Below are 26,701 nucleotides of genomic sequence, written 5' to 3' on the forward strand. Positions count from 1 at the left end.
AGATACCTACATATAAATTTGACCCATTTCTTACCCGTGTGCAAGATACCTACATATAATTCCCTGTTAAAATGTAACTTCCATACTTTACCAGTTTTGATGTAAACCGGCATGATGTCCACAACTAATGCTGGTATATAAAAATGTTTAAATAAAAAAAAATAAATAAAAAAAATAAATATGACCCGTTCCTTACCCGTGTGGAACTTAAGAAGTTTTTCAGAAGAATTAGGCTTAAGAATTTCTTTCAGGGGCAACAACTGAAGCAAAGTAAATTTGTGAAAACTTCTGGTTGGATGCCAAAAGATCCTACTAATCCTTTGATCCTTGCATTTGAGGCTATGATATTCCAAGATATTGAGAGATTGGAATTATCTCGTGAAAATTTGGAGTTTAATATCTCCAGAACTGAATTGGCTGCTATTCAATCTTTAAAACTGGATAAAACGTTGGTGATCAGTGCTGCTGATAAGGGTGGGGCAGTTGTTGTGCAGAGTAGGGAAGAGTATGATAAAGAAGCTATGAGACAACTGACAGATAGTAAATATTATAGTGTCTGTTCTGATGACCCGGTGGTGAATTTGAGTATTCGTATTAAAAAAATATTGGAAGATGCAGTACGTCAGAAAGCTATTTCTAAAAAAGAATATCTGTATATGTTACCAGATTACCCTGTGGTACCATACATATATTTCCTTCCCAAAATTCATAAATCTTTGACTGCACCGCCTGGAAGGCCTATTGTGTCAAGCATTGGCTCGGTCTTTGAACCCATTGCTAAGTTTATAGATAGTTTGTTGCAGGATAAGGTGGTTGATATTAGATCATTCATAAGAGATTCTACCCAGTTTTTGGGGTGCCTTAATGAGGTAGGGATGATGGGATCCAATCAGCGATTTGTAACTGCAGACGTGACTGCACTTTATACTAACATCCCTCAGATTGAGGCTGTGAAGGTGGTTACTTAGGCTTTGACTGAAAGGGTGAGGAGTAATGAGATTTCTCCAGTGAGGATGGGGTACATTGTACAATTGGTGGAAATTATTCTGTGTGAGTTTTATTTCACATTTCAGGGGATTCTTTACAAACAAGTGACTGGGATCCCCACGGGATCACCAGTTGCTCCCTCAATTGCCTGTTTATATATGTCTTGGTTTGAGGAGAAGTTCATTTATTCGAGCTAGTTTTTTTCTCATATTAAATGTTTCAAGAGGTTTAAGATGACCATTTTTGGATTTGGGATGGTGATGAATTTTCATTACAGGAATTTGTATTATCGTTGAATTCATCTGATAGTAATCTCCAGTTCACTTTTCAGATCAGTAAGTATGATATTAGTTTCCTTGATGTTAGGGTACGTTGTGTGAACCAGAAGATTGATATTACAGTATTTGTGAAGAAAACGGATAGAAATTCTATCCTCCATTTTGAGAGCTTTCATCCGAGGAGGCTTAGAGAGAGTGTTCCTGTTGAGCAATTTCTGAGATATAGGAGAATCTGCTCCTCGGTTACCGAATATAAGGTTAAGGCAGACTCCTTATCCCAGAAATTTTTGGCACGAGGTTAAACTAGGAAAGTTGTGAAACATGCATACAAGTAAGGTTTGTATGCTCAGAGGGAGAATTTACTCTTGAAAGCTAAGAAAGATCCATTGGAGAGAATTGTATGTTGTCTCCTGTACTCTGTGAGATGTGCATCCATTACAAAAAATTATTAATAGACATTGGAATTTGCTTAACACTATTCCAGGGTGTGAGGAACATCCGGTTTTTGCTTTCTCTAAGGGCCAAAATTTAAGGGCTAGAATGACTAAGACCGATGATAGAAACTTCGAATTGTGGATACGGAGGATACTTGCTCTGGGTGTTCAGTGTGCCCGACTAGATTGAAATTGTGTAGTTATCAATATAAGAGAACTGGAAGCTCTATATATTTAAGGAGGATTACTCCTGTACATCAAGGAGGGTTGTTTATGGCATTGTTTGCCGGCGATCAGTTCAACCTTATAGCTTGAATGCTGGAATTGATTGGGAGGCGTTCTATAAATAGGTATGAATGTTTTTGTTATTTCTGGCTAATTGATGTATCATGTGTTAATATATATGAGAGTGGTTACTGGTTGGGCATGAGGTACTCTTTAGTGAGTTTATGTATGTGTTGGGTGGGTTGGTATGTTTGATAAGCAGATATATGGCTATATGTGGGTGTTGTATTTAGCATTATTGATTGCTTTTATTGGTTGTTGAGGTCTCATTTGTGAGTGGGAAACTTTAGGGGTTGCATTTAGTATATTTGGGAGTCCATAGTTAATGCTGTGGGTTTGTGTTTGAGTGTTTGCAAAAATCATTTTCGTTGTGTGGTGGGTAGTTTTTTGTTTTAGTTTGGTTGGTTGTTTGAGTGGGGGCTTGGGTTATGGGGTGTGATTGGTCAGTATTGTTGATTGTTATGAATGGGTATGTTGGAGTTACATAGTGAATGGGTATGTTGGAGTAATGTAGTGAATGGGTACGTTGAAGTTATGTAGTGAATGGGTATGTTAGAGTTACATAGTGAATAGGTACGTTGGAGTTACATTGTGAATGGGCACGTTGGAGTTATATAGTGAATGGTTACGTTGGAGTCATGTTGTGAATGGGTACATTCGAGTTATGTTGTGAGGTAGTGGAGATGACTCAGTTTTCATTGGTTGTTTGTGTGCATGCTATTCGTGGGGTGGAGTTATTGGGTGTGGTTGATGAACGCTATCTTAAAATGGGTAGCTAGACGCCATGAGGTTACCGACACCATGAGTTAAAAAATTTCTGTTTTGCTGTATCGAGAGGCAGTTCTTGGTTGGAGTGAGATACTGGTCGGTATAGCGAAATGTGAAATCGGGGAAGTTGTATGTAAGGTAAGACTGGATAAATGATTGTTAGAATTTTGTGTCAACTTGAGCTATTTGGAAGTTTTGTAGTGTATGTTATCTTGTGTACCCAGTGTTTGAATAGGTACACGTGAGTTGGATATTGAAACGGATGATGTGGAGTCATTATTTGAAGTTGCTTTGAGAATTGTTGAAGAATCATGGAAGGTTAGAGTATATTGATATGTTGAATAAGAATTGTGAACTATGATATATGAACAAAGAACTTTAATCTAATGTCTTTATTATAGGTTGAATTTATTTATTATTTATTTATTTCTTTTATATACCGATGTTCGATCGAGATATCACATCGGTTTCCAGATAACTCAAAGAATAGGGTAGTAACAGCCCTATTTTACATTATAACATTGTAATAAAAATAATAAATTGTAACATTGTAATAAATATAACAAATTATACAAATTATAACAGGAATAACAATTATAACAGGAATAACAATTGAAGTTAAGCTGGTGAATAGAAGCTGTTTTTTGAGAATACTGGAGGAAGTGAGTTGTGGACTGGAAAAGGGTATTGTGATATTTTTGAGAGTTATTGTTTTTTAATTGTTTTTCAATTTTGTCTTTGTACTGAGGTTCTTGGGGAGAAAGGAGACACTGATTTATTGTCTGGTTTGGGTATAAGTCGTCCCCTGAAGAAGCTGAGGCGAAACAAGGATCCTTGTAGGGACGCATTGGAAGGATCCTGGGTGGACACAGAGATATTGAGAAGACCCTGGCTGATATAGTGGCAGAACCCAGTGTGGGAAATTGATAATAGGGTTGAGAAGACCCAGTGTGGGAAATTGATAGGGCATTTGGAAAATTGAAAACAGGGCATTGGGAAGGAATCAGTGTGGGATTAGTTATAATCATGTTGATATGAATTAAAATGATAGGGATTAAATACTAATGAGGCAGAGTGTGGCTTTGGGATCGCCTAAAAAAATTGGTATATTATAATTTTATATTGGGTGGGGGTATGTATGAGGAATGAATGTGTATGTGTGTATATGAGTGTTTTAGTATATTGCTTCTGAATAGATATAATCCGTCCATGTTCTCTGGTATATCTATGCTATAGAGATGTTTTGATTGAAAAATTCCTACTCAAGTTTCAGTATTTTGCACATGTATGTATTGACATTGTATTATCAATTAAAATTGTATTTTTGATACTGTATTTATGAATAAAAAAGATAAAGTATGATATTCTATGATGTAAGCTCATGCCATTGAAAAAATATCATACTCATTATTGAATACAAGTAGGTAAAAAGTGTCTAGATTCCCTAAATATACGTTTAGTTAACTCTGGTCATGCCATAGGATAGCTCTAAAACTAACCAGATATAGTTATCCACCAAACTTTAAGATAGTTGGGTATTTTCAGTGGTGTACCTGGAATGCTGAATATCCACCAAAATTAGCAGGACAAGTTTATCTGGCTAACTTTGCAAATCGGCCAGCAATGACTGAATATAACATTCCACACCCCAATCTCCAAAATCACCAGGATGAAAAAAAGTGGCTAAGCAGTTCTAGATCAGTATTCTATCAATGTTTATTTGTGTAGTGCACACGTCTTTAAATGCCACATAGTGAAGATTCAAGTAATACTAATACATATTCAGAACTAATGTAGTGTTATTTCATTATACACCAAATAGATAAATTAGGTGTGACAAACTAAAGTTCACTGCATGATGATGCCCACTGCATACACAGTACCCTTGATCACTCTAAGAAGACCCAGAGAACTGGTTGTTTTGTTTTCAGTTTTGACCAGTTTGAACTAATTTGTAAAATGTTATGCAGGCCAGATGTTGCTGGTTATTCAGGGCAACTGGTACAGAATCATTTTCACATCAACTATCTTCTCTCCTAATATTCATTGAGGAATTGGAAGGTCAGGCTTGCATTTCTAGAAAGAGAATAGACAATGTTGGGAGGATATTGTTTATTGAACCATTTCTTCTTAATATTTTTTTAGTATATTTTTGAGATCCACGAGATAGGTTGATAGAAATGGTAATTAAATCCTGTCTTTTTCAATAGATCAAATACAGCACAGGAGGCAGCAATGTATATATTACTATATCATGATTTTACAGATGAATGGGTGAACAGATATCTTTGATTCTATTCTCTTGCTTTCCTTGGTCTCACCGCTGAGAATACCAGTGATAATACAATCTATATAGATGTTTGTAATATGACTCTCTTTTGTGTCTCTGTACAGTATTGGGTACATCTGCTATGCAGTTTACAAATCGTGATGATAATAATAATGTGCCTTCTGGAATGATATGACTAATTCATTCTATTTGGGCAATTAAGCGACTTTGAAATGATTAGAAATTTAAGCCATTTCCAAATATAATCCAATGAGTGAGAATAAGAGTTGAGTTCCAGTATAGTGAGTCTTCCAATTCCTCTGAAAGATAGTATTATAATATTTATTATGCAGGCTTAACAGTCCACATTACTCTGGGTATTTCAGTATGATAGATGTTCAGAAGGTGCATATTTAGTCTTGCTTAGTTTTATAATACTACCATTTAAAATATTACTAGACACATGCAGTGCTGTACAGACACATATAACAGACAGTCCATTCTCACTGGAGCTTACAAATCTAGCCAAGACAAACATACATGACAAACAAGAATCTGTAAGAAATGTATTATAGAGAAGTACTTAGGATTTAAAATCAGATTCAAAAAGGTGAGTTTCTAAACTGGATTTGAATTCAGCTAGAGAGGGAGAATGACCCAACTCAGGAAGTCTACTCCGGTATATGGTGGAAAGCACAGAGTTGGGTCTTGGCGGTGGAGGAGAAGGGCAAGGATAAGAGCAACTTGCCTGATGAACGAAGTTCATAAGGAAGGGATTAGGGAGAAAGAAGAGAAGATATGAATGAGGAACTGCAGAGTGAAAAATTTATAGATAAGTAGGAGAAGCTGGAACTGTATGCGAAAATGGATAGGGAGTCAATATAGGGGGTTATTTACTAAAGCTTTATCGCGTGCGTTAGGGCCATATCGCATGCGAAAAGGGTCCTATTCGCATGCGATATAATGTAAATTAGGGGGAAGGGAGGAGTCGGGCGGGGAGGGGGAGGAGTCGGTCATAGCACTGCTGCCAGCGATAATGTGAGGAACATTATCGCCGGCAGTAGCTCGGCGAATAGCACCACCTTTCACAGTGGCGCAATTTGCACAAAAGGCTGCAGATGGCTGCACTGCAGATGGCGAAATTGCATCGCCATGGTGCGAACGGCTGCGGCCTTTCACAGGCCTGCACCCCCCTTCGCCCCGCCCCCTTTTTCGCTGGATTCATCATTCTGCGAAGAATGATGAATCCAGCCCATAGTGCCTTGATAAGAGGGGTTATAGTCATAGTTACATTGAAGAAAGATAAATTGTGCAGCCGAATTTTGAATAGATTGAAGTAGAGAAAGACGGTCCAGTGGCGGGGGGAGCAAATAGAAAGTTGCAATCATCTAAACAGGAGGTGATAAAAAAATAGATGAGCATTTTAAGGCGAATTTTAAAAGCCCTATGTGCACTGAAGCTGGGAGATATGTGCAGATGTCGAGCCGCCGCACACCGCTTGGATTTTTAAAAGCGCACGAGTATGTGCATATCTCCTGGGATGCACTCAAATTTTTTTTTTTTAAAAAGGGGTTGGGTGTGGGCATGCCCTGGGCATGGCATAGATGTTCCTAGATTTCTCCATGAAATCTGCACGTATTTATGCTCACATGAGTGCACCAGGGTTCCTACAGCGTGACTTTACTTCTGCTATGGATGGCGTGTAACTAATAAAAAAAAAACGAGGCAAGTTAGCGATGTTTTAAGGGTTGAGGCTAAAAAGGTAAAAGGAGGCTTATTAACTAGAGGGGTTAGGAAGTCTTATCCTTTAACTGGGCGAATTGGGAATGGACTGGGGAAACAGGTAATTGCATTGGCATGCGTATGTACCAAAATCCCCCTACTTATACAGTAAAGGCAGCATTTGCACACCACATCTCAAGAAAGATGTAGCAGAATTAGAAAAGGTACAGAGAAGAGTGACCAAAATAATAAAGGGGATGGAACAATTCCCCTATGAAGAAATGCTAAAGAGGTTAGGACTCTTCAGCTTGGAGAAGAGACGGCTGAGGGGAGATCTGATAGAGGTCTATAAGATACTGAGTGGAATGGAATGAGTAAACGTTAATCAGTTGTTTACTCTTTTGAAAAGTACAAAGACCAGGAAACCAGGGAACACACAATGAAGTTACTAGGTAATTCATTTAAAACAAATAAGAGAAAATATTGTTTTTATTCAACACATAATTAAGCTCTGGAATTTGTTGTCAGAGGATGTGGTGAAAGATATTAGTGTAGCTGTGTTTAAAAAAAGTGTGGACAAGTTCAAGTTCCTGAAGGAAAAGTCCATTAACCATTATTAAAGTAGAATTGCAGAAATCCACTGCTTATTCTTGGGATTAGCAGCTTAGAATCTATCTACTCCTTGGGATCCTGTCAAGTACTTATGTCCTGGCTTGGCCACTGTTAGAAACAGGATACTGGGCTTGATGTACCTTTGGTCTGACCCAGTATGGCATATGTTATGTTCTTATGAATGGGGACTATACATTCTCTTCCTTTAAATATGGCTAGATTACTTCATGACTCTGTTACTAGTGCTGAAATAGATAAGTTTTTTAGTTCTGTGACCTTACTTAAATTGCCCCTGGAGATTCAGGACTCTTTGGTGTCCCCTATTAAGGAAGTGGAGGTCCTCTGGCCATTGAGCAGTTGGCATTGGGGAAAAGCCCTGACCCTGATGGATTTCAGCTGGACCTTTATAGGCAGTTTCAAGCAGATTAAGGTTTGTGAGGTATTTAATTACTTATGGGACTCTTTGGATTCTTCTAATACTTTGCTTGATGCTCTAATAACTGTGATTTATAAGAATGGGAAGGATTCCCTAGCTTGCAGTTCAGATTATCCTATATTCTTCATTAGTGTAGATATGAAGATTTTGGCAAAATGTATCCAACTAGGACTGGAAAACATAATGCTGTGTTAATTGGCACTGATCAGACAGAGATTATTAAGACCCAGACCTCTGTTATCAAAACTAAGTGATTTATTATTATTATTCACCTCGCCCAAAGGCATCATGTTCCAGGCCTGGTTTTGTCTTTAGATGCAGACAAAGCTTTTGATAGGATCTCTTGGAACTTTCCAGATAGACTTATAGATTGGGTTAGGTTTTTATATTCCTATCCCAGAGTACAAGTTATAGCTAATGGTTGGCATTCTTCCTCCTTCCCCATACAGAGAAGAATTAGGCAGAGCTATCTATTGTCTCCTTGTTGATTTAATTTAGCTTTGGAGCTTCTTATTCAAAAGATTAGGGAAACTGAGCAAATTGTGGATTTTAAATTTGGGCCACACATGGAAAAACTTGCTTTATATGCAGATGATGTCTTGTCGTTCCTAACCAGTGTAAACAAGTCTGCTTTGGTTTTGCTTAGGTTATTGAAGGTCTATAATGAATTATCAGGATATCAGGTAAATTATTCAAAGTCAACTATTTTACAGTTGGGTCCAGAATATGCTATACCGCATGGTTCTTCTAGGTTTAAGACTCTTGGGCTACAAGTCTCAGTTTGACGCCGATGCCCGAGTGCAGCCCAGAACCCGGGTCTTGCCACCTAGCCCTTGGCCCAGGCCAGGAGCTCAAGCCTTGGAGCTCCTCTTCAGCATCTTCCTTCTTCAGCTCTTCTTTGCCATCTGACGCTGGCTGCTGGGATTTTTCTGCTGGAGTTAATGAACTCCAGTGCATCCTCCCCAGTGGAGGGCACCATTTTGATATATGACAGTTGAATTAGCTACTGTACATCAAACTGGCGCCCTCTGCTGGGGAAGTTGCACCGGAGTTCATTAATTCCCGTGCAACAACCCCAGCGAATGGCGTCAGTTTGCCGAGAAGAGCCGAAGAAAGAAGACACCTAAGAGGAGCTCCGAGGCCTGGGCCTTATCCTGGATCAAGGCCCAGGCATCAGGGTCCGGGCTTGGGCCAGGTACTGGCCCAGACCAAGGCTCAGATGTCAGGACCCGGCTTCTGGGTTGGGCAAGGTGTTGGGCTTGGGCCCTGGCCTAGACCGAGGCCCAAGCATCGGTTCTAGCCTCCAGGCTGGCCATGGGCTGTATGGTTCTCTGGGACATGAGACTCAGAGAAATTTTAGAAATTTAGTAAAATGTTTATTATAGTAAATACATGATTGGCCAAACACAATATGTGTGTCTGGGAAAGAGAAATATACAGGGTCAAAAAGAAAAACTAGATGCTATCAGATTCCTCATTCACTATGTCACAATCTTACAAGTCTTATTTACATTTTATCCTGGTTTTGTTTGCCAAATATTGATCATTTCTAAATGTGTCACTCTGGTCTGGTTTCCTTTCCCTAGAACACCTGTAACCCAACATCTGTTCTCCTTCTTTCTTTCTTTCAGGTCCAAATGTACATTCTGCTCCTATTTCCATCTCCCCACAATACTTTGTAGGAAGACATCGATCATCTCTTATCAGTTTCTTCATTTTCCTTTGTAGTTGATGTTCACTAGGGGTGTGCATTCGGATTGACCGCATTAGTAAAACGCAACTCATATTTTTTTTTTACTTAAAAAATTGATTCGACATAAACGATCGGATTTCCCACATATCGAACATAGATATGTTCGATATGTGGGAAATCGCGATTGTTGAGCCAAAATAAAAATATAAACCCCCTTACCCTCCTTAATCCCCCCCCCCCGACTTACCACAACTCCCTGGTGATGGAGCGAGGAGTGAGGACGCCATTTCTGCAATCCTTGGCGAGAAGCATGTGACGTCGGTGGCACGTCGAGTGACGCCGGCGTCACGTGATTCCCGGCTCGTTCGCGCCGGACGGCTCGTTCGGCCCAAAAAGAACTTTTGGCCAGCTTGGGGGGGTCAGGAGGCCCCCCCAAGCTGGCCAAAAGTTCTTTTGGGCCGAACGAGCCGTCCGGCGCGAACTTGCCGGGAATCACGTGACGTCGGCGTCACGTGATTCCCGGCTCGTTCGCGCCGGACGGCTCGTTCGGCCCAAAAAGAACTTTTGGCCAGCTTGGGGGGGTCAGGAGGCCCCCCCAAGCTGGCCAAAAGTTCTTTTTGGGCCGAACGAGCCGTCCGGCGCGAACGAGCCGGGAATCACGTGACGCCGCGTCACTCGACGTGCCACCGACGTCACATGCTTCTCGCCAAGGATTGCAGAAATGACGTCCTCACTCCTCGCTCGATCACCAGGGAGTTGTGGTAAGTCTGGGGGGGGGATTAAGGAGGGTGAGGGGGTTTAAATTTTTTTTTTGCACATATGTACATATACCCAACTCATTGGATTTTTTTTATGTCCATATTGGCCGCAAGTGGGACCCCCTTTCGGACATAAAAAATATGAACATAAAATTTTGCTCTGCACATCCCTAATGTTCACAGAGACCACACATGTATCCTGTGTGGACCATTCCCATATCCTTCTTGCTGACTTAAGCCCACATCCTGCAGCTGCAATAAGCTGCTTTCCTTACAGCACGTATTGATATGTGGTGGCACAAACTTAGTAGGGCATAGTTCAGCAGTCCAGCAGTCAGAATTATACAGGGACAAGGCCCCTGCATCAGAACCAGGCCAGGATGCAAAATCGGATTTGGTAAGTATGGGGGGGGGGGGGGGGGGGGGAAAGGGGGTCGTCAGGAAATTTCCTGGGCCTTTGCCTTTGTCTGGTCTCAGCCTAGGCCCTAGCAATAGGACCTTTTATCTGGGCAGACCCTGGGCCCCAGCATTGGGTCTGGGTCTCGGTCTGGGCCCCAGTGTTGAATGTGGCCTTCAGACTAGGCCCAGGCATCAGGCTTGTGCCTTGGCCTAGGCCAAGTCTGAGGGCTCTGCCTCCAGTCTAAGCTCCAGTGTCAGGCTTAAGCCGAGGTGTCGGGACCAGGCCTCAAAGCTTGGGCTTTGTCTAGGGCCTATGCAAGCCTTGGGCCTAGGCTTCAACCATGAATTCCCCCCCCTCCCCCCTGGACTTGGTAAGTGGGGGCTGGGGAGGATCCTGGCCTTGGCATTTTTTTAGGTGGGAGGATGGGTGGTGGGGACAGGAGGCCACAGGAGGCCCCATATCATTTTTTAATTCATTTTTGGGGTGTTTTTATTTTAATGTTTATTTCATTTTGTAATCTAAAGAAAACAAACATTAAATGAACCGAAATTCATGGAAAAAAATCCCAATAACAAAATTAAAAAACAAAACTAAATTTTTACCTTTCTGCACCTCTAGTGTATACAAACATTTTTATCCTTTGTTTTACTTTTTGTTCTTTTTTTTTTTTCATTTTTTATTTATTTAAAAACATTTATTAACTGCTTATAACAGACCCACTGTGCTAAGCAGAGTACACAACAATAATAAAAAAAATATCATGGATTACTACAATAACATCAATATACATTAAAACATAACAGAATAAAAATATAACAGGTTCTAAATAAATTTGGCTCCAAACATTTCTTCAAAAAGGGAGCTTTCAAATGTTTCCAGAGAATATAATAATCATCTAAAGAACACAATGATACAGGCCTTTGATTCCACAAGATTTGGCCAATTATCAACAAGGCCCATGACCTGGTAACCTTTAAATTACCATTTTTAATGGTCGGGAAGGTTAACTGGTGTTTTCCATGGGATGGAAGGGACCTAGATTGTAAATAGGACTCATCAAATTGGCCAAATGAAATGGGCCATCTATTTTGACAGATTTGAAAACAAGAGATAATGTCTTAAAATTAATGCACCTTTTCAGGGGGAGTAAATCTAATTGTTGGAAAAGGGTAAAATGTAAAAAATGAAAGGAAAAACAAAACATAAAAAAATGTTGTGTCTGCAACCCCAAAACCCCACTCCTCTTTGGTCATCCTCTGATCCTTCCCACCCCTAGACTTTCTTATCCTCAAAGCCAGGGATCAATCCTGCCCCATTAAAACATCTTCATGGGGAAAGATTGATCTCTGGCCACTCCTGCCTCACATCTGCTGCATTTGCCAATGGAGCTGGCAGACTAAGGGCAGTTTAAAAATAATCCAGTAGGAGCCACTCAAGATCTATCCCGTAATGCAGTGGACTCGGCGGAAACTATATAGTAGAAAAAAGCCCACAGCATATAACACATGAATTCCTTGATTACTGTTGAAAAAGCAAGTTCAGACATAGGGCTCTGTCTTTAATAATTTTATAAGAAGAACTTGCGCTATATTAGTTAATTATCACTTGCCCAATGTGCTTCAGCATAAATTTCATCTATATTTTCTGTTCATTTGTGCCAAAAACAATTTTTTGTTTCTAAATTTGTTTGTGTCGAAAACATTTTTTTTACTGCCATTCAAAAATCAAAAAGTCCCATTAACAAAAGAAAAAAGGGGAATGTTAAATCACTACACACCTGTTATGAGTCCCAGCTAATTAGCAACAACAGCTGTAGTATTCATCTTTTTCCTGTACTTATCTTATTTTGAAGAGAGAAGGTTTCAAAAATAGCCATATGCCATCAGTGAGTTAATTATTCTATCAGTGCCATTGTAAATTTTTGCCATAGAAAATGGCCTGGGCCTGGGCAGAGCCTTTTTCTATGGCAAAAATTTACAATAGTGGTGTCCTCAGTCTGTCAGCACCATTTGCAATAGTGGCAGCTGCAGGGCAGGAGCCGGGGGGGGTCACATCTGCCCCATGAAGAAATTTTCAACAAGTAGATAAGAAGAATAGAAGGTCAGTGTGATAGGGGGAGAGGGGAGACAGGAAGGAGGGTCCAGGAGTGGGGAGGGAATAGTTTGGCAGTGGCGAAGGCCTTATTTTTTCTAATATAAAAATGAAACAAACAAAAACAAAGGTTAGTTGTTTTTCTTTCATTGCATTTTACTTTAAAAACAAAATGAAACAAAATGAGAAATTTTGTTAAAATCTCCCATTTTATTTCTAAAAAATGCAGATCTATATTGGTTACTGTTCACACAGAAAACAAATTACTGCCAGAGTCATTACAATGATTCCTTAATTTCTTACTAGTTCCAGCCCATGTAACACAGACAATCTGAAACCCTGCAAAGAGGGTAATAAGGCATTATAGAACCAAAGGAAGATTCGAATTAAATAAAATAATAAACATGAAAAAGAGCTGGCAAAACTGTTTTGGGAAGGGGAGGGGGAGTAGGAGGTCTAAGTCAGGAGTTTTTAGGATATTTACAACCACAATGAATCTATCAGTTGTATTTGCATATATTTTGGACCTAATTTTCAAAAGTATTTACTTACTTTAAAGTGGTTTCTAAACGTGTAAATGCACTTTACCCATGTAAATGAAATTTGCTACAATATATGCCATTCAATTGTCCATAGGATTTACCTGCATAAGTGCACTTTACATGGGTAAATGGCTTTTGAAAATTGCTATAATAGTAGTTACATTTACTTGGGTAACTCCTTTGAAAATTACCTCCATGGGGTAAATTCTAAGAGCTTGGTGTGTGCCAAAGCCGGGAGATACGTCTGTCTCTCAAGCCAGCGCATACCGTGCAGAGTTTTAAAAATGCACACAAATATTTGGGGGGGAAAGGTGTGGAGCATGAATGTGGTCTGGGCGGCGTGTGGCCATTCCTGGATTTTAGCATTAAAACAGTGCATAATTATTTACATGCACAAGTGTGTGCCAGGGTCCCTATCCGTGCATCTTTACTTCTGCTATGGATGGCGTGTAACTAGTATAATTAAATAAACAAGGCTAGTTAGCGAGGATTTAAGGGTTGGGGCTAATAGGGTATTGTTAGTGTTTGAGGTAGTTGTGGGTGGATCCTTGGACCGGTGGCAGATGACCACGCCCCCAGAGGAAAGATCCCGAGAGGGACCACTGGTCAGGCTCAGAATATGGAGACAGACACACACTAGTTCTTTTATTAAACAGTATATTGAACCACCAGAGGTGGCAGTAGTGAGCTGGAAGCGCCCGGCCCGGCTGTACTCCCTCAGGCACTGGAACAGCGATCCCAGGATGGCTGAGCTGTAGAGAAACTAAGTATAGTGAGCAGGCAGGGTATGCAGAGTTCAGGAACAGAACCTCGATGGTAACACTAACACAATAGTCTCTTAGAAGCAGCCCAGGAGCTGGAATGAAATAGGCCCTCGAGGAGCGAGTACCTGGTTCCAGGGAAAGCTCTGAGAGAGAGATGGTAACTCACTGGGGGTTGTAGGCAGCGATGACTTCCTGGCAGAAGTGGTATTCAGTAGTAAGTCCGGGAACATGGGCCCTCGAGGAGCGAGTACCTGGTTCCAGGGAAAGCTCTGAGAGAGAGATGGTAACTCACTGGTGTTGTAGGCAGTGGTGACTTCCTGGCAGAAGTTATATTCAGTAGCAGGTCCGGGAACATGGGCCTTCGAGGAACGAGTACCGGTTCCAGACTGCGATCTGAAAAGCAAAAGAGAAAGCGAGGCCCCTGAGGAGCGGGTACCCCTGGTAAGTCCGAGGAGGCAGAGTAGCAAGGTATGCGGAGAACGAATCCCATCCGCAGTGATACCTGGAGGAAAGCCCTTGCTAACTCGATACATTAGCAATTTCAGCGACCTTAAATATCCGGTGCGGATGACATCACCTCAGCGGGACACCCCTGAGGTTCACGCCATTGCTGGTACTTGAATCGGGGCCGTGCCGCGTGCGCACCCTTAGGCTGCTGGGTAACATGGCGGTGTGCAGCGTCTAGCCGGTCCGGGGATGCCGGAGGGGAGCGGCAAGAGGACGCCGCAGCAGCCAAACTTCCAACAGGCAAAGAGGGAGTTGCCAAAGAGGTAATGTGGGCATAGTGGAGACGTCGGGCAGCGATGGTCGCAACAGGTATAAGGAAGGTAGGTTAATTAGGGGGGTTAGAAAATCCTAGCCTTTTCCTGGGCGAACTGTGAGCGGACTGGGGAAACTGTTAATTGCATCGGCACGCGTATGTAATAAAATCCCCCCCCCTTGCACAGTAGAGCCGACATTTGCACGCACTTGTGCGCATCCATATAAAATTGTGCGTATGCTATAAAATGACCTCTCAATTCGCGTGAGCTGGCATATGTACATATATATTCACCCGTGCGGCTGTTTGAAAGTTACCTTTATAGTGTATAAGCAAGGCTCATTTGCATAGCTTGGTTATTCAGAAAACTAGATCTGTTTGTGGCCCTTGAGGACCAGAATTGAGACTTTTTTTTTTTACCTAAAGTGCATTTTATAAATGGGGAGGGCAATTTTCAAGCTTTTCATGTGGGAAAACACGTGTTCACCCACATTAAACAGCATTGTCAAAATTGCCCTCATGTTTGAAGATTAAAATATGCATACTCTATGATAATTTATGAAAGTGAAGCAAAATTAATAAAGTTGACTTTGTGCATTAAAATCATTACTAACATGCATTCAATAGGGGAACTGAATTTGAAATTCAGCTGGTGAGGACACGTCACCCATAGGGATTGAGACTATGTTTAGTAATGATGTTTAGTAATTGAATTGTTGTATACAATTGACCTGTGCTGTGCCAATATCCAGAGTTGTGTCTTACAAATGTGATAGGTAAAACTGGGATGGAGAGAAAACCATGGGTAATTATAAGTAGGTGAGAGGAGGTGGTTGCACCTGCGATGGTTGTATGTCCTTCCTCTTTGTACTTCATGACAAATGGATCCTCAACAAATGCAAAGCCTGTTAGGAAAGAATGCATATACAAGCGTGCACAGCTCCTATTTGCAAAAATACATTTTCTTTGCAAAGTCAAAATGAAGGAAACTTTCAGAATAATAGTGGTTTCTATTTGGCAGAGGATCATTAGTGAAATTTAGGGTTTTAGCATGTGCTCCTTGTTTATCAGAGTCTCTGCAGACTAGACAATACTCAGGCGTTGAATATATTTTTAGTTGCCCTTGCTCAGTGGATCATTTAAATTAAAATTTTTGTGAGTTGAAAAATTTCATGTATCCAAATTTGGCAAAATCCTCATGACTTTGGAATACATAATACCAATTTTAAGGAGAACAGAACAATTTTTAGAGTTTAATTGCATCCCACTTTTTCTTTTTGGAAGATAAAATTCACCAAAATTATGGCTAACAGAAGTCTCTGCTTTTCCTATCACCTTTTCTTTCAAGCCAGAACAGGAGGTATAAAAACATAGCATAGGACTAACTGCCTTTCCTCTAGAAGCTTCATGGGTATCAACTCCATAATGCATCTAGCCAGAAATATTGATCAGCTTGGGACTGGTGAAGAATCATAGGTAAGTGACAGGGGCACAAAGAGAATAGAAGTAGACCCCAGTCAATTTACAAAACGAATATCGGTACATTTTGGATGAAACTAGCAAGGACAAGGAAATGGGGCATAAAAAGATACATCCTTTGATATTATGGCTGTTTAGAGGAGTGCTGCTAGCATTATTGAAAACTATAATGAATTGCTTGTTGGAGGTAGGAGTCATTCCAGAGGAGTGGAGACAAGCAAATATAATCTTTCTCCAAAAATCTGGTAGAGAAAGAAGGCTTGTCAGTTATATACCAGTCAGCCTGATCTCTATGGTGGGGAAATTAATAGAATCATTCCTAGAGGCAAGGATTGAGGTGCATCTTGAATCTAGTAGTTATAAAATCTAAGGAAGCATGGCTAAATTGGGGGGGAGATCATGCCAATCAAATCTGTTTGATTTCTGAATGAACAGGAATTTAGATCAGGGGAGAAAAGTGGATATGATCTCCTTAGATTTCCATAAGCCTTTAACATCATAGATTTTCATAAGCCTTTGCACAGTTGCACACATGAGCTGGTAAACTCTTATTATAAACTGGCTGAGTGATAAGCTACAAATGGTAGTGACAAACAAAATTTACTCTGAGGAAAGTGGAAATGGGGTGATGCCAGAGACATCTGTCCTGAGACCAGCTCTAGTCAGTATTTCCATAAGCAATATCGCAGGGAGACTTGAAAGGAAGGTATATCATTTTGCAAATGACACCAATATCTACAGTAAACTTGGCACTCTAGACAGAGTGGAAATATTCATGAGTTGAAAAGCTTGAGGAGTAGTCAGAGTGACAGCTAAAATTAAATACAAGGAAAAATGCAGTGTTACATTTGATATATATAAAGACAGGGGGCAAACTAAGGCAGTGGTTGAGAGATTGATGATTAGTCCAAATACAAGAGGGATCAGAAGTGAATGTACCTCCTGGTTTAATGGCTAAAAGTCTGAAAAAGCAATGGGGAGAGCAATGGAATGGTTGATTGTAGAGAGAAAGTGATAACCAGCCGAAAAACATGAGATCCTAATACATTAAAAATTATTGGTGAGAGATTATGTTTTTTGGATAGAAAAGAGGTTCTAGAATCAAGGTCCTTGACTATGATGTTGGAGGGGGTAGACTCAGGAGCAATACAAACAATAGGAGCAAAAACAGCAACATAATTCAGGAAAGAATGAGACTGGCACTGAGGTTTCCTGACAATGGAGAATAAAGCCAGAGATCAAGTAAGGTCTGCATTATTACAGTATATAGGAAAAAATTAATAGACTAAATGGGCCTTGTGTTCTCTGTCTGCCACCACGTTTTATTTTTCTATGTAATCCTGGACAGGGCATGCCAGTCCTGCCCCAGAAATAAGGCAGAAAATAACCACAAGGATTGTATTAGGACCGAAAAGTGTTGGCAGAAGTCAACTTCTGTTTTAGTTGGGGTCCTAGAGGGAGGGGCTCTAGGAAAGAGGTAGGAGAGGGACTCCCTTCACCCTTCTGGCCTCAACCAGGAGCAGGTCAGGGAGTTTAAAAACCAAACCACCGGTTACCAGAGCAAGAGAAGCTGGGTGTTTTCTGGGTTAGAGCTGGCTGTATTTATGAAGAAGAGAGGCTTTTATACACCTGTATATGCTTGGATGAACTGCTAGAGCGGAGGTCCGGAGTTGGCTGACTGAGGAGCCTGGAGTCCCGAACAGAATGGCTGCAAAGTTAAGTACTCAACAGTGAGCTCATGGAGAGGGCAACGATGAAAGCCATTTCCAAGGGTAAGCAAAGCATTGTATCTGTGGAAAGGGGCTCTCTGGTTAATGCCCACCCACAATGCAGGTAAAAGTTTGTGCATTGTCCAAAATTATTTTTTATTGTGAGAATACCACAACAAATACAAGCTATACAAAGAACAGTACATAGTTAACTCTAGGGAAATACCTACAGTATCTGAATGTAATCCACTTTGAAGCGCTGAAAAAAGTGCGAAAAGCAGAACATAAATCTAAAAAATCAAATCAAATCAAATAAAAATAATACATACCATTTCTTGTTTGCAACAATTACAAAACCAGAAGTGGAATCCCCTTTTCATTATATCCCACTCTTCCCCCACCCTCACCCACCCCCACACCCTGACTCCAACAGCAGTTACATTTGCAAGGAGTTGACCACCATACTCTTCACTCTAGAAACCTCTTCCAAATTCGTAATGATTTTTTTTACAGCGAGGTAATTTACAGTTTAACACAGACAATTTCCCCAAGACCATTACATTGTGCATCTGTAGCTTCCACATGGTAATGTTTGGGGGCTTCTTATCTATCTGTTGCATCAAAATGCATTGTTTAATAACTATGCAAGACCTGCACACAAATATCCAAAGATCCAGGTCACCCAATACATAATTATCTATTATATCTATCAGACAAAATTCCGGATCTATCGGTAAGGGTGAATGAGCCCAAGTAGAAATGCAGTGAAACACATCTTCCCAAAACATTTTAATAAAGGGGCATTCCCAAACTCAATGGAGGTAAGAATCCTTCAAATGTTTGCATTTAAGACAGTGGAATCACTACTAGACACCTTCTAAGCTCTGAGGGGATGGATATATATTCTATGCAGAAACCTGAAATGTAATTCTTGCAAGTGAGTACTTTCCACCAACTTATATATTTGTTCCAAATGGAGAAATTACTTACCTGATAATTTTGATTTCCTTAATGTAGACAGATGGACTCAGGACCAGTGGGTTTATGCTCCCCTGCCAACAGATGGAGATGGAGCAAGCTGACATCACAGTATATATAACCCTACTGTGACCCCAGCCTTCAAAAGCAACTGTATAGAGACTAGCAAAAAACTTGATTAAAAACAGTTAACCAGAACTGTACTAAGCCAACCCTAACAATGAACTCCTATAAGATTCTAGGTACCCCAAGCTAGGACTGGATGAGCACTTACCAGTAATCCCTTGGGTCCCGGAGTCCCACAGGAGGACTATTTACCCACTCATGCGGCAGCCAAGGGTGGAAAACTGATGTGGCAACTTTCCTTTCAGTTTAAGCATTACTCTTTCTCCTTCTGTGATGCTGTGCTGCAGGGACAGACAGGCTGGACATAGTTGTGGGTGTTCAAAATAAAATTACTGATGATTCTTAAATTGAAATTAATGTCCATAAAATTAAATAACGGTATATTGCAATTGTTCCTCACAAATTAGTCTCTCCTTCCTTCCTTTGTGTATGCATCCTCTGTTCCAGATCCTGGGGTTATGCTTTATCCCTCAAGGAGTGAGGTGATAAGAAAAATCCCAAGGTTGCAGGGAAATCCTTAGGTGTGTGTAGGATCCCTTGAGAATCAAAACAGTACCTGAGGTCCAATGAGTCTTTCTTCTTACCAGCCTGTTTCCTTTGTCCCAGAGGTCAGAGATCCAGTTGTAGGTCTCCCAAATCTTGTCTCTTCTCTCCTAACTTCTCCTGATGTGTCCTCTCTAGAAGAAAGGTCTATTCTGGAAAAAACAGGCTCATACTATGGAACACGATGCCCCCTGAACTCAGATTACAGAATAATCTCAAAACTTTTAAGAAAAATTTAAAAACATGGCTCTTTAAAAAAGCCTTCACTAAAGAGTGTGGAGGGTAGAGAATGAAAGTACAGGGTAATGCAGATGAGAATGAATTTACTCAATCCTACATTTAAGAAGTAATATCTCAAAGAGATAGTAACTCAATAATATACCTGGACTTGACCAACATTACTCAAATAATGATTTTATTTATGAAATTGTAACCGAACTTTATTGGCACCTGTTAGAATGTACGATATCCTACATTTACTTACCTTAGTCTATGTGCCTATTTGTAAACTGTTGCGATGGTATATAACTTAGCGACGGTATAGAAAAGTTTTTAAATAAATAAATAAATAGATAAATAGATAAATAAATAAATATTACCACAAAGTATGAAAACGTTATCACACTCTGTGGTAATACCTATGCAAAGCACACATTGCAATAAATAGGCTATTATCATAGAACACACCCCTCTTCATTTTGCATGCAATAGTTTGATGAATCTAGCCCTTAGTTGGCTATATACATAACCAAGTAAGTCACTACAAATTGCTGTAGCCAAACTGATTTTTGAGTGTAAGAAACTGAATCATGCCATCCCTCTTATTAAGAACATCATTCGTTGCCAGTATTATATAGAAAACAATTTAAGATTCTTTCTTTAGTTTTTAAAGCCCTTCATGTGAGAGTTCCAACATTTTCAGTTTTATTTTTGCCTTATAAACCTAACAGGCTTTTATGTTCTGCACAGTTAAATTACTATCTACAACAGAGATTAGGCTGGAATCTACTCAGCAATCTTGTTTTTCATGTCAGGCCTTCTTTTTGTGGAATTCCATGTCTGTCAAAACTTGGTTGGAGATGAATTATAAGACATTTAGGAAAAAGGTCAAGGCCTAGCTCTTCAGTCAGGCTTTTAATAGTTGTCAATCTGCTTTTTTTTTTTAATATAGTATTTTAAATATACCTAGTCAGTTTTATTTTTTTATTTAGTTTAAGATGTTATATTTATATTTTAGGTTAGTTGTATGTATTGTTGAAATTTTTTGTTTTCAATTTTTTTTATTAATATATGTTGATTTTATTGTACATCACCTCGATTTATAATAGTGATTGAATAAATGAATACATTACATTAAACACTATATCATCTGAACCACTCTCCTCATTTGTAAGCACCATGACCGGTAACTTTCCCTCACATATCTGTTCCATTACCATTTGTCAGAACAGGTCCTCTCTGCTTCTAGACCAGTGGTTCTCAACCTTTTTTCTGTCTGGACACACCTGACAGATGGTTCTCACATGCATGACACACTGACCCATGATCGTCACAGGGCTAGATGTAAAAATACAGTTTGCATCCACGGGAACCCCCTTGACCCACAATAATGGATGTAAAGCAGAATTATGACATTCCCCATACAACTTACCCTACAAAAAAGATATTATGGTTCAGGTGTCATCTCCGTAACAGCAACTCAAACTCCTTCTACTTCCAGGCTCAATAGCCCTACTTATGAAAAGACAGCAGTTTACCACCAATTCATGTCCTCTTGAGAAAACACAACAAATAAGACAAACGCTTACATGCTAGTAGAATATCTCATCTCGGTAACAGACACAAAACTGACCTAACATACTCCCAGGATCTGTAGTAATGCACATAAACTAATCCACACACAGTTGTATTATGGAATACACTCAAACAGGAGCAACCCTATCTATGAAAAGGCAACACTACAAATATTAAATCAGGCCCTAAAAACCAATACACCTCTTATTAGGAAAACAGAACTAGCAAGCAGCTATAGATCCCCACACAGAAATAATTGTAACACTATACTAATAAGCAGAATAAACGTTTCAAAACAGCTATGAACAGAATAACATCCAACAATTAAAAACTCATAAAAACTATTTAAAATTCTCCAAACACCAATAAAATATTTCAAAAAAAGCAGACACATCACATAATATTAAATAATTAAAATGGCAGTCAATCAAGAAAAATAAACTTTAAAAGCCACCTTTACTTACCCCCTCCAGTAGCTCTCCTACTCCTCTTCCATGCAAGCCGTAGCACACAGCAGAAGCAGCAATAGAGGCAAAGCTCTATACTCATGGTCCTCTTCCTTAGTGCCCTTGTCTCTCACACACATACACCATACCAGTCATGTCCCCATGACCAGTTTCTGTCTCTCACACACCAATCATCTCCCAGTCTTTGACACACACACCAGTCACCTTCCTGAACAGTTTTTCTCATGCCATACACAACACAGGCTTCCCACTCCCGTGTTCTACTTACATATATGGGCTTCTCACTCTCATAATCACTTTCTCTGTCTCACACACACTCACCAGTCTCTCACTCCCATGCTTGTTCTCTCCACATGCACAGGCTTCTTATTCCCATAATCACTTTCTTTCTCTCTCACACACACACAAACACACACCAGTCACTGATCTCTCTCATGCATACACACACACACACACACACACACACACACAGGCTTCCCACTCCCATGTTCTCTTTCAGATATTCAGGCTTCTCACTCCCATGCTGTGTCTCACACACACCCAGGTTTCTCACTCTCATGCTTACTCTTCACATGCACAGGCTTCTCATTCCCATAATCACTTTCTTTCTCTCTCTCTCTCTCTTTCTCTCTCACCCACACACACACACACACACATCAGTCACCTGATCTCTCTCGTACATACACACCCCCACAGGCTTCCTACTCCCATGTTCTATTTCAGATATACAGGCTTCTCACTCCCATGCTGTGTCTCACACACACCCAGGTTTCTCACACCCATGCTCACTCTCTTCACATGCACAGGCTTCTCATTCCCATAATCACTTTCTCTCTGTTACACACACACACACCAGTCTCTCTCTCATTTCTGTGCTCGCTCTCCACGTGTACAGGCTTCTCATTCCCTGAATCACATTCTTTCTCTCACATTCACACACACCAGTCTCTTTCGCTCACACACACAGTCACCTTACCAACCAGTCTCTCTCTCATGCATGCACACACACACAGGCTTCCCACTCCTATGCTCTCTCTCACATAATCAGGCTTCTCACTCCCATGCTTTCTTTCACACACACCCCCACAACACCAGGCTTCTTACTCCCATGCTTTCTCACATACCCAGATTTCTCACTTCCATGCTTTTTCTCTCTCTCACACACACACCCACACATCAGTCACCTCCCTGACTGTCTCACTCTCTCACATACACATCAGTCATCTCCCTGAGCAGTCACTTTCATTGTCTCTCACATATACACACACATCAGCTCTCTGACCAGTTTCTCTCAATCACTCACATGCTCTCAATCAAATACATTCTCTCACTTACACACAGTCTGCTACTTCTCTCTCTTTCTCTCACTCACTTCCTCTTCCCCCCCCCCCCAGCACAAATGGTAACTGCAGCAGCCTCCTCCTCCAGCCCCCGCAGGCCAAGAAAGAAGAATCCCATCGGCCGCAGGAGTCTCATGCTGCTGTCTTCTTTCCCAATTACAGGCTGCTTCGATTGCTCGGGGGCCGCTGCTGTTGCCGCTGCTGCTACTTTTCCACATGGCACAGCTCTTTCTCCTTCCCACGCACTGCACTGTGTATCACTTCCTATTCCGGGTCATGGGGGGGGGGCAGGCGCGGGAAGAAGAAAAGGCCAGCCGTGGGTGCCACAATTTATTCTAGCACTGCTGCCGTTCCCACTGGGCTTGAACGTGCTGATAGCCCGGCGGCAACGGTAGCAGGGAAGAAAGAGCAGCAGGAGAGACCGGGAGCACGCGACACACCAGCCGGTGCTTGGCGACACACTGGTTGAGAAGCGCTGTTCTAGACAATAGCACAGCCAGGATGTCCCAATCAACATTTGGCAGGATTGAAATCACATAGCAGGAGAATCTCCTCTTTCATAGCAATTTTGCGAATGTCTTCAATTAAATCCCTATCCATTTCCTCTTCTTTTTTTTCTTTAGTGAATTTTCATTGAATAACTTTAAACAAAAATATCAAGAAGTAATACAGATGTAACTAGGACTCCACAATAATAATTACCATATCCTTTAACATCTCCATTACATAACCAATAACAAGGGAGAGCATTTATTATCCATATTAATCATTAAATTTAATTCAGATGGAGAGAGAAAAAATAGAACTTGTATTGATCATCAATACTACCTCCTAGTACTTTCTTATCTTGCATAAATGTCTCCAACTGCAAAGGATCAGAGAAACTATATTTATTTCCTTGATAGGTTACTAAACATAAACATGGATACTTTAGGAAAAAGCTTGCTCTTAACGCAAGCAATTTAACCTTCAAGGAAAGGAAATGTCTCCTTTTTGCCTGTGTGGCATGTGAGACATCAGGGAAAATTAAGATTCTCTGACCACAAAAATTCAGATCTTTATGTTTAAGAAAATCCCTAAACACTATCTTTGGGCCTCATTTTCTAAAGTATTGCAGGCCTGCGATACCTTAGGTAATGAGGGGCGGGGGGCCGAAATGGGGGGTGGTCTTGCGCTAGCCGGCAGCGATCGCACCACTGCAGTGCGATCGCTGCTGGTTTTGCACCCAATAACGCCACCGTAGAAAGTGTAGCTATTGGGTGCGAACTAGGACGTGAAAAGGGCCGTACCTTTTCGTCGTCCGCGGCGTCTTCGCGGAGTCGGCTCCGGTGACGCCCCGACTCCTCCTCTTCCGGGGCCGACTCCGCCCCCATCCTGGTATCGCACGCGAAAAGTCCCTTATCGCGTGCGAGCCACTTGGAAAATGAGGCCTTTTGTCAGCTTCTAATTGAAATGTCACAAATAAGGTAGCCCTCTTTTGGATAATATCTATGGACTCCTCAAGGAAGGTCGAGACTCCAACACTTGAAGTCGTGACACTTTCCTCTTCTCCAATTTTTTTTGGAAAATAAAAGATTTTAGAAACCGCTGGTATCTCTTTCTCTTCTTATTGTATTACCTCTCTTAAATATTTTTTAAACATCTTGCTAGGCGACAAAAGCCTTGTTTGCGGGAAGTTAACAAAACACTGATTTTTATATCTCATTATATTCTTGAGATTTTCTAGCTCTCCATGAATAGAGAGACTATCTCTAATGTGAGCAGTTTCAGTATTTTCCAACAATTTAATCTTAGATGTTATTTTTCCCATATCTTCTTTTAAACTAATTACTTCCTTTATTTGTTCTTCTATCTGTACCTTATTAGAATTTACAACAGCTGACAAAGATACATTCAGTTGTGTGACATTGTTATTAACAGTTGACATCAATTTCCATATATCTTGCAAGGTTATATATTATTAGGGGGATTGCTTGGCCACTGGTCAGCCTTTTCAATTCCCTTTTAATATGTCCTTTATCCAATGTAGATAGTTGGTTACTTATCTTTATTCCTCCTGATGCTGCACAGACACTTCCATTAGGCTGGCTGTCAGCTTCTAGGTGCAAAAATCCTTCCGGTAATGATGCCAAGGTTTGTGGAGGAAGTGATGGTCCTTCACCAGGACTTAGGGAAGCTGAAAATTGCTCCCCTAAGTTGTCCTCACTCAGTGATTCGATCCGTTTAAACATGTGATCTTCCATGGGGCCCCTTGTTGTTATCGGTGATATTGGGAAACTTTTAACTTTTCTTTTCCTCCCCATAAGGTTTTGGGGATGAGTAGACAGTGAAAGTTGGCCAAAATTTCACTCAAAAGCACAGTGACGAAGTGCTGGACTTATCCGGACTTTCCGTACTAAGCCAGACCAAGCCGTGTGCCCCTTCAGAGCGCGCGGTTTAGGTGCGCCGTCAGCCACGGTGCGCCATCTGCCGTATGATTTTAAAGGCAAGCACTTGCGGATGATGTCACGGAAACCCCGCTTCCTCTTGGTTCTCAGCTGTTTCACCGGCATTGTTTAAGCAGAAAGCAGTCTTTTCACAGTGCTCGGGTCGATTAGGAGCGTCTCTCCCTCCTTCTCTCTCCGCTCCTCTATCTCTCCCATGTCTGCCGTATGATTTTAAAGGCAGGTACTTGCGTATGACGTCACGGAAACACTGCTTCCTCTCGGTTCTCAGCTGTTTCACTGGCGTTGTTTAAGCAGAAAGCAGTCTTTTCACAGTGCTTGGGTCGATTGGGGGCGTCTCTCCCTCCTTCTCTCACCGCTCCCCGATCTCTCCTGTGTCTACCGTATGATTTTAAAGGCAGGCACTTGCGGATAACGTCACGGAAACCCTGCCTCTGTTGCGTCCATCGGTCTTCGATGGCTTCGCCCCGCCTATCTCTCTCTACTTGCGGCTCCTCCCGCTCACCTTGCACTGATGGCTGCCGCGGCGTCTGCTTGCTGACCTTTCCAGTGTCCCCGGATACCTCTAGGGCATGCATGCGCACGCTGCCCTCTTCTTTATTTTTACATTGGTGTGAACCTCAGGGGCATCCCATTGTTCTGACGTTGCGACTCCAGGGTATATCTGCCTACTACATTTGCTAGCTCATTGAGTTAGCAATGGAATTCATACTGATGGGATTCACTCTCCGTTCCTAAGCTACTCTGCCACTCCAGCTCTAACTGGAACTCTTACTACACTTCGGGGTCACTAAAGGGGTAACTGTTCCTCGGAGGCCTCTCTGCTTCTTTCAGATGCTATCAGGAAACTGGTACTAGCTCCTCGAGGGCCCATGTTCCCTGTGTCACTGCCTGCAACCTTTACCTTCTACTTGGAAGAACTAACTACAGTCACCATCAGTGAGTACAGAAAACATCTGTCTCTACAGTACTGCTTCGCTGGCTTCCCTGGATGAAGCCCCTGGATGGAGCCCTTGGATATG

The sequence above is a fragment of the Rhinatrema bivittatum genome, chromosome 2, assembly GCF_901001135.1.
Source record: "Rhinatrema bivittatum chromosome 2, aRhiBiv1.1, whole genome shotgun sequence".
Taxonomy (NCBI): Eukaryota; Metazoa; Chordata; class Amphibia; order Gymnophiona; family Rhinatrematidae; genus Rhinatrema; species Rhinatrema bivittatum.